Source organism: Coturnix japonica, chromosome 5, assembly GCF_001577835.2.
Source record: "Coturnix japonica isolate 7356 chromosome 5, Coturnix japonica 2.1, whole genome shotgun sequence".
NCBI lineage: Eukaryota > Metazoa > Chordata > Aves > Galliformes > Phasianidae > Coturnix > Coturnix japonica.
The window spans coordinates 44837390-44845833 of NC_029520.1; the positions used below are offsets into that span (position 1 = coordinate 44837390).

Below are 8444 nucleotides of genomic sequence, written 5' to 3' on the forward strand. Positions count from 1 at the left end.
CAATAATATCCTGGCTCCAGTTTAATGCCAAGTGAAAAGTAAAGCAATTGATGAAATATATGAGTTTGTGTGTGGAAACTGGCATAAAGGAATAAACCTGCACAGACTCAGTGCAATTCTTCACATTTAAAAGAGCTATTAGACTAGATAGAGATAGATACAAGTGGAGAAATACAGCAGACAGAAGCCACTCAATAGCATTCAGGGAAATCAACACTCATGTGAAATGCCAACATCCTGGGCTAAACATCTTGTTAGAAGTGATTGAATTCCTAACAGCTGTGTCAAAATGCATTCACTTGCAAGTGTTACTTGTGGGTAAGCAATATTATCTTGTTATCGTTGCTATTTATGGCAGCATCCATAACATCCTCACTTCTTTCCAAACGTTTTGTTCTCCAAAGAGCCTGCTGCAACTCTTTTGTGGCTGTGAATGTACAATTTTCTAAGACTGTCCAAGTTACTGCAGGCTTCAAAGTTCAAAAAGAAGCCAAGGTGGGTAAAATCAGAGTTGAACAACAGTGACATAAGGGATATAAAAGCAATCCAAAACCCCATACTGTAAGCACCATTTGCCTACTGGACAAGATTCTTAATGTTGAAAAGAACACTTGCATTTTAATTCATACTTGAATTCATAAAAGACAAGAAGTATTCCATGTTTGCACTGACAATTTCTTTTTTTTTTTTTGTTACTGTTACAGTTTTTGTGGGCAATAACATAATCAAATACTTCTGGGAATAAAAAGTAATAAGGGGAAGCTTAGAGATTTAGAGAACAATATTTCAGGAATTTTGCCTCAAATAACCAGGTCTTTTATTTTTTTGTGTGTGTGTGCACCTAGAGTATGCACAAGAAAAACTGTGAATGTCCTGCCAAACAGAAAGAAGCATAATTCTCATTGGGAATGTGCTTATCACACTTTCAAAGGTTTTAAAAATCAATGCCTTTGTTTGTCATTTTAATTTAATATAACAATAGTTGTCAAAACTGCTCACTTTGCCTGCTAGTGACAAATTTACTGAAATTTTGCAGCATGAGCCAAATAACACAGCACCAGATCCTCCAGCTTTTATTTCACTCTGCTCTAGGCAGTATTCCTACTCATTTTTTGCGTGAGCTTTGCCTGAATAAGGACTGAAATTTCAATTTTGAACATCAGACAGTTTTAGCATTGAAGAGTCACAGAAATCCCATTTACAAAACATGTTGGGTGACTGGAATGGTGCTGCCTTCAAATTTTATCTCTGAAATGCCAGGCTCGTTTCTTACAGAGCATTGCAACATACAAACTAACTACATCCTTGATGAAATTCCCTTGAGGTCCTTGAGGTCACCCCCAGGATTAAGCACTGCCTGACCTTTTGCATTCAGAGCTCAGAAGCACTGTGTTATGACGCCTACTACGCCTTCGGAGATGTTGGTCTTTTCCACTAAAAACAAAGATCTTAGACCTCGTCCCTCATGGGAAGAGCTCCAATGAAGCAACTCTCTGTTATTACCTTGTACAGAGACTCTACAGGACCATGTTCTGCCCTTCTGGCGACAGACACAACATAGATAAAGCTATCACTCGAGTGAAGCCTTGAGTAACGGCACATTTTCCCTCACTCAATGTTCTGATGCATTAAATAAGGCAAAGAGCTTTGTACTGGAAACGGGTAAAGTAGCAGGTCATGAAGGTAGCAATTAGGGCACTCTGTGGAAACATAGAATGGCTTAAGTTGGAAGGACCTTCAAGATTATCCAGCTCCAACCCCCTACCATAGGCTCATCAGATCAGGCTGCTCAGAGCCTCTGCCAGCCCAGCCCTGAATACATCCAGGAATGGAGCATCCACAGCTTCTGATTTGACTCAGCTGCTTTTTTTAGTCTTCTCCATGCTACTGACTTGTGCTGAGATTTGGAAAAGTCTTTTGTGGTAAAGCCTATAAACTAGAGCCCTTCATCTAACTGCTCTGCCACTGCATTTTCTGCATCCGCAAAGAGGAGATTGTAGCAGTTTATGATGTCCTAACACTTTTACAGTGTTAGCAGCTGGAGCGTACAGTTAGTGCATCTTTTTGAAATGTACCCATAATTTTTTTATGAGAATATGCTATACGTCTGTAAATGAACATATCCATGTAGATGCTGGGACTTAGTAAGATCACAGAACATGAAAAACAATATGAAATCTATTAAGTGTAGCTCCTCTGACTGGAGCCTTTATGGCAGCTGTGTGGACCAACTCCTCCCTGAGTTTTCACTCTGGGAATTACTTCTAACTTGGCATCCTGAAGTCGGTCCTGGATTCCAACCTGAAAAGAAAAGCAGAGTTAGGCGGACACACACTAGCCTCCTTCAAGCATTCAGAGTATTGTGCATGTGATAAAGGGTTGGATAAAACTGTGGCAACAGTCTGCTATCTTTCAAGGCTCAGGAAAATAAACCACAAAGGCAATTCAACAAAGTCCTCTTTGTTCCTGAATAGAACCAACAAAATGAAAGGAATCTGGTGGACGAGAGAAGGTTTGCTGCAGGCAGCAAGTACAGACAGAATCGTCTTTGCTGGCTTCTCTGACAGAGCAAGTGCATGATTATCACATGAGCCTCTCAAAGACGGGAATTAAAGGGGCTGTCACATCGCTTAAGCTGCACTGAGGTCAAAGGAGTTCGGACTAACCGAGGTCAGCCACACGTGGCCCGGGAAGTAGGGGTCTCGTTTTTTCTAAGCAACAATTGTTCGGTTTGATAAAAATAGATGCCTGAAGCCTGCGATGGCTTGTAAAGCTGTCCCTGTAGGCTGGATTCCCACAAAGTGCAGTATATCATCAGCAGTGCTCTGAAAAGAACAGAAAGACAATAAGGCCAGTCAGATGGTCAATAGAAACAAGCACAGAGGCAAAACACACAGGGGAGGTCACCACTTCTCCCTGTCACCCCCTCAAAAGACCAAGGGGAAAAATAACAAGTCTGAAATATTAGTGCAGAAGTATAATAAAATGAACATGGAAACAGGTGTCAGCAACACAACTGTAGGGGAGCTTGATGCTTGCTTCCACACATCACTCCATTAATTGTGTCCCAGAGACCCTTCCCCACAGGTTGCCACTGATGCCAGGGCTATGAAGAATGCCCCTGTAATAAAAATAGTGCCCATTCTGTCCCATGTCCTCTGTCCCCTTTCAGTTTGTAATTCATGTGATTCAGCTCTAAAAGAAGCACTGAACATCAAACTTCTCCACAGTTTTGATGAACCTTTTGCTGAAAGTGGACAAAGGAGAAATGGACAGTTGTGTAGCCAAGTGTAGCACGTGTCTGGGTGCATCCTGAGACTCATGTCTGAAAGCGAGTGTGATGTTCCTCTTCTTCAGTGGGCAGGCACAGAAAAGCAGCCTCTTTTTTTTTCAGCCTTTGGAGCAAGTCAACAGAAAAACACAGTATAATCTTCACCATCGTCTTCACTTCCATATATAACCAAGCTCAGGATGCTTCTGTGCTTCTCATTACGCAGCACAGATTAAATGACTAATTCTGCTCAGAAAACTGATTCAGGATTTTCCATATTGAGATTATTTGTGACAACAATATCAAAATTTTAAGATGCCTTCTACAAGTAAAGCCTATCCTCACCTTCATTACTCACAACATAATATCATGTCTTTCTGGTAAACAGACTAAGTATATGTGAATGTAATGGGATTTGAAAGTACCACTCTGTCACACCTTTTTATTCACTAAAATAAATCCTGAGATCAAACCAAATAGGGAAAACTGCAGGTTTCCCACAGGATCTTCACAGGTATGTTAAAGCTGATAGTGAAGAATGAATTTGAGTAAACAAGTCCTTAGGCAAGCTCAATTCTCTTTTACAACCTGATAATGACTATGTGTTGACCTGTCCTTGAGAAAAGAGCCTTTAATGCAGCTTATCAAGCTCAGAAGGACTCCCATTGTCCTCAGTGAGGTCTGGGTCAGAAGTCAAATTGAAAACACCAAACACACTATCTGTGCTTGACAGGCTTTAAACTGGAACTGATGTTCAATGTCCAGTGTGCTGTAAAACACAGCAACAAAATACACAGCAATGTAATGATCCTGGGTAATTTGCTCCAGGTAGTCCCACCTGTTTAGACCAGGTGGACCTGAGAACCTTCTGACTTCAGCCATTCTGTGAATAGCAGAGAACTGCTTTTTTAACTCCTCTCCATCAAGGCCCTGGAGTGCCCAGAGAAGGGCAACAAAGTTGATGAGTGTCTTAAAAGGAGCAGCTGAGGGAACCGCGATTATTTAGTCTGGAGAAGGGTAGGCTCAGAGGAGATGTTGTTGTGCTCTGCAGCTACCTGAAAGGAGGTTGTGGCCAGGTGGGTGTCAGCCTTTTCCTCATAACTAATGATAGGATTAGAGGGAATGGACTCAAGTTGTGTTAGGGGAGATTCAGGTTGGACATAGGAAAAACTTCTCTGAAAGAATAGGCAGGCATATCAACAGGCTGCCCAGGGAGTTGGCAATCACCATCCCTGGACTTATTCAGGAAGCATTTATATGTTGCACTAAAGAACATAGTTTAGTGGGGAAATATTGGTGGTTGAATGGTTGGATTAGATGATCTTAGAGGTCATTTCCAACCTTGGTGATTCTATGATTTTTAGGCTTGATAAAGGACAGTTGTCCCTACTGATGCTACCCTTCAGGATTCCAAAAGAAACAACACAGAGTGAACTGCCAAAGTCAGAGCCCTCAGTCCTAGTGAAGGGGATGAGTAAATCCTCACACACTGGAATTTAGACTTTCTGACGCAGCTGGAATGCTGTTGCTTTTTGGTGGGGAGGAAGATGAGGAGCAGGCACTCAATCACCTACATCATTGGGGAGCTGAAGGGCTTGTGCTGAAGGTTCTGGAAGTGTTCATTACTGACTCCTTGATCAGTGACAAAGCTGCAGTCAACCAAGCAGCAGGATTCTGTGTTAGGCATTCTCTATGGAAAATATTCTGGTTTTCTCTGTAAGGAAATTTATTGTATCTCCAAAGTGATGGGGAGTAGCATGGAGTTCGGTTTCTGTGTGTTGTCACCAACTTCTCATCTCAGCATGTCTTGCTGGTAACTTAACCACCCACTGCAATAAAGCACTCTTGGTCTTTCACACCATGTTAAAGAAAATAATCAACAGAGTACTTAAACCATGTTTGGATTCAGTTCAGTTTTTAACTGAGTTCAATAGTAAAAAGAAACCTCAGTAGTTCTACACCACAGCTAGCCTTGCTCAATGTCTAATGTTAAGATAAATTATGTTTTCCAGAGTGTAGGATGAAATAAGAGTTGATATCACAGCAGGATGATTTTGTCAAACTCTACTTACATTAGATAGAAAATCTTTTCTTTCATAGAAGGAACAATTTTGAAAGTAGATAACCAAGCTGATGTTGGGGATACATCACTGGGGACCATGATTCATGATCCATGTAGCCACACTTATTAAAAAGTATATCACTTTCTCAAATAGCAGTTAACAGGAACCTTGACAGAATTTTTTTTCTTCTAAATGATATATCATCAAATCTGGTTCTACGGCATAATTTTCAGTCATCTCTGTTCATTGCTCTTTTATTCCAAGTATGCTTTGGCATGGTTTAAGAACTACTGAAGTATTTAATAGCTGTTTAAAAGTCACAGCTATAACTACTTACACTAGACACAAATAGAAGATGACTAGACAAGTTGTCATTACCTTTACAAGAAAAGTGTTTATGGAGAAGGATTTAAGAGAAATAAGATTACAAGTCCAAGTGTTCCATTATTCTCAACATTTCAAGGGAGAAAGCAGAATGTGTTTTAAAGTTAGGAACAAGATAAGAATATTTAAATAAAAAGGATACAGTTAGAGATAAAGTTAGAGAGAAGTTGCTCAGCCCTTGGAAAAGTCAAACTACTTCTGGACCTGCTTAGGTAAAGTTTCTTGATTCCAGTACCCCAAGAGTGAGCATTTTGATTGTGATTCCAGGTCACAGTAAGATGCTAGTTGTGGAAAATACTGCATTTTCAACCCAGATGGAGAAAGGAATGGGAAAGGTGCATGACACAGTGTCTCTGATCCCTGGAGATCAATCCAAGATCTTATGAAATCAATGGAAAACTTTCCATTGAGTTGAACGTGCTCTGGATCACATCCTTTTGTTGTCAAGTCCTTCTTCCCCACTCTGTTGCTCAATTTGCTTTCTGCTGATGTGAGAATCTTTTTCTTTTCTTTTTTCTTTTTTTTCCCAATATTAATAAATCTGTATAATCTTTGGGCTCTGAGTCTTTCTTTTATGTCACACTGTTTCACTGTATGCGTGACTGCATGGTTGAGGGCTGCTCTGGAAATTACTCATGAAAATGAATTGCCTGGTCATACCACAATGGTCAGTATCTGTAGGTTGCAGCATCCCCCGTGGGCTGTTATAGCAGATCATAAAATCTCATTTCCAGGAAAGTTTCAAAACTTTTATTTTCTAAGGAACATTAATTATCAGAATCCAAATGACCTGTCCCATTTCTCCATCCACTTCCTCTCTTTTACTCCTCATCAGACGTGGTAGATTGGAGGCAACTGGCAAGAGATGGTATTTCAGGCTCCTGGTTTTAAGTCCCTGGTTTCATATCAGTTTCAGCTGAAGTGTTTAAAAACAGCAAGACTCAGAAGCCTAATGCCCAAACTAATATTTGCATGCGATCATTTCTCCATTGTTAAAGTTTTGTAACAGCAGCTGATTTACAAGTCTGACTCTTAGGCAGGCATATGCTCTGGCATTTTACAGGCTTCCCAAGACTCATGCCCCCCAGCACTGCTTGTTGACCTCTCCTTCTAACACAGGACCTTGAGGCATCATCACAATGGCCAAACCACTTTGGACCTACATGGTTGTGAAAACATTAGTCACACCCCCATCTGAGATTCCATTTTTTCACTGATAAATTCTATTCTGTAGAGACCAGTACTTTCTCGAGGTACTTACCAATTCTTACAAAGCTCTTACCTAGGAGAAGTTCTCAAAACCACAGTGAGACTTGAAATACATCGAAGAGCAGGAAAACTCTCACCCCTCCCAGATAACCACCTGTAATCAAGACACTGGTGACACAGGAATACAGATTTCAAGCTTCTGTCCTGCAGGATGTCTGAATATCAGAATCCGGCATCTCAGGCAAGTATTCTGGCCGCCAAATTGTCACGTATTCTGAACAACAGCTTCCTCAGTCTCTCCTATTGGATCTGTTTCACTTTGTATAAACAATTAAACATTAATTGGAACAAGGGCTTGAACTTAGACTGCCCATTGGACTGTTACATTGGTATTTCTCCAGTGGGCAGGTAACTATTTGTATAAACTTGGTAAGTTGCAGAGCAACAGACGTTACAAAAGGGATCCCAAAAACTCTTTAAGAAACCCCAAAGACTTGTGGTAAAATCATTCAGTAAGCTACAGAGCACATGTTTTTTCAGTGCTTGACCAGAATGAGGCAGAACAAGGAATGCTAGCTGTTCTAGGGAAGGTTTTGCCAAATCTCCGCAGGTCATGCTTCCATCAAGATTTAAAAGTCAAGCTTTTTTTCTTGAAATGAAAAATAGTTTCTACAGTTACAAAATCCTCAAATAAATCCTCTGCATTAGGTTGAAGGCATTAAGAATCTTCAGCATCGTAATTGCTAGATTCTTAAAGTTTCTAAAACCTCTGGCTCAGATGTAAAGAAGACTCTCGCTGTTCCAGCCCTGAGTGGAGTGATTTGTTCCTCTGGCACTCTTCTCAGTTTTGCTGGCATTAGTCAAATGATGACTTACCACATTTAGTCATATATAGTCATACAGAAAGATAAGTAAAGGTAATCAGATAAATTCCATGATTAGAATAAGATTGCCACAAAAGAAAATACAGAAGGCAAGATAAGAACTGGAGAGGTTGAGTCCTAATCAGTTTACCTACTTGGTAAATAACATTCCATAATAACTTAAATGTTTATTTTGGGGAGTCAAATACATTTATTTTCAAACAGCTTTTTCATAAGGATTGGAAATTAAAAACCATATTTTAGATAACAGAGTCTCTATACGCAGCTGATATAAAAATCAGCAAGTTGGTATTCCTGTTGACGGTGCAAGGTTCTGCTTTTTTCTTTAAAGTCATATAGTATTTCATTTTCATAAGCACTTACATAAGTTCAGTTAAGAGTTAACCAACTAAAATATACAAATATGCTGGAGGTTTTAAAAAGAACTACAACTTCAAAAGGAGCTGGTTTAGGAGTCATGACCTTATTTTTTTGCAATAACTTATGCATCATGAACTTACGTAACTGGCAAAAGATAACATATCACACTCTCGGTTTTATGTCCTTGGTTTGACAACAGTGTCAATTGAAGTATTTGCTAACTGCAGAACTACCGGAGCCTCATAGCTGAAAATGTTTTCATTCCAAAACTGA

The 8444-nt window shown here is 40.0% G+C and overlaps 1 long non-coding RNA gene across 1 annotated transcript; it reads right to left on the reverse strand.

Moving 5' to 3' along the window:
• Positions 1-405: 405 nt before the first annotated feature.
• On the reverse strand, positions 406-7731 carry LOC107315337. Its single transcript, XR_001555868.2, has 3 exons — positions 7001-7731; positions 2667-2825; positions 406-2301 (listed from the first exon to the last, which is right to left on the reverse strand). It is a non-coding gene; the product is annotated as an uncharacterized LOC107315337 (long non-coding RNA).
• Between the last annotated feature and the right edge of the window lie 713 nt (positions 7732-8444).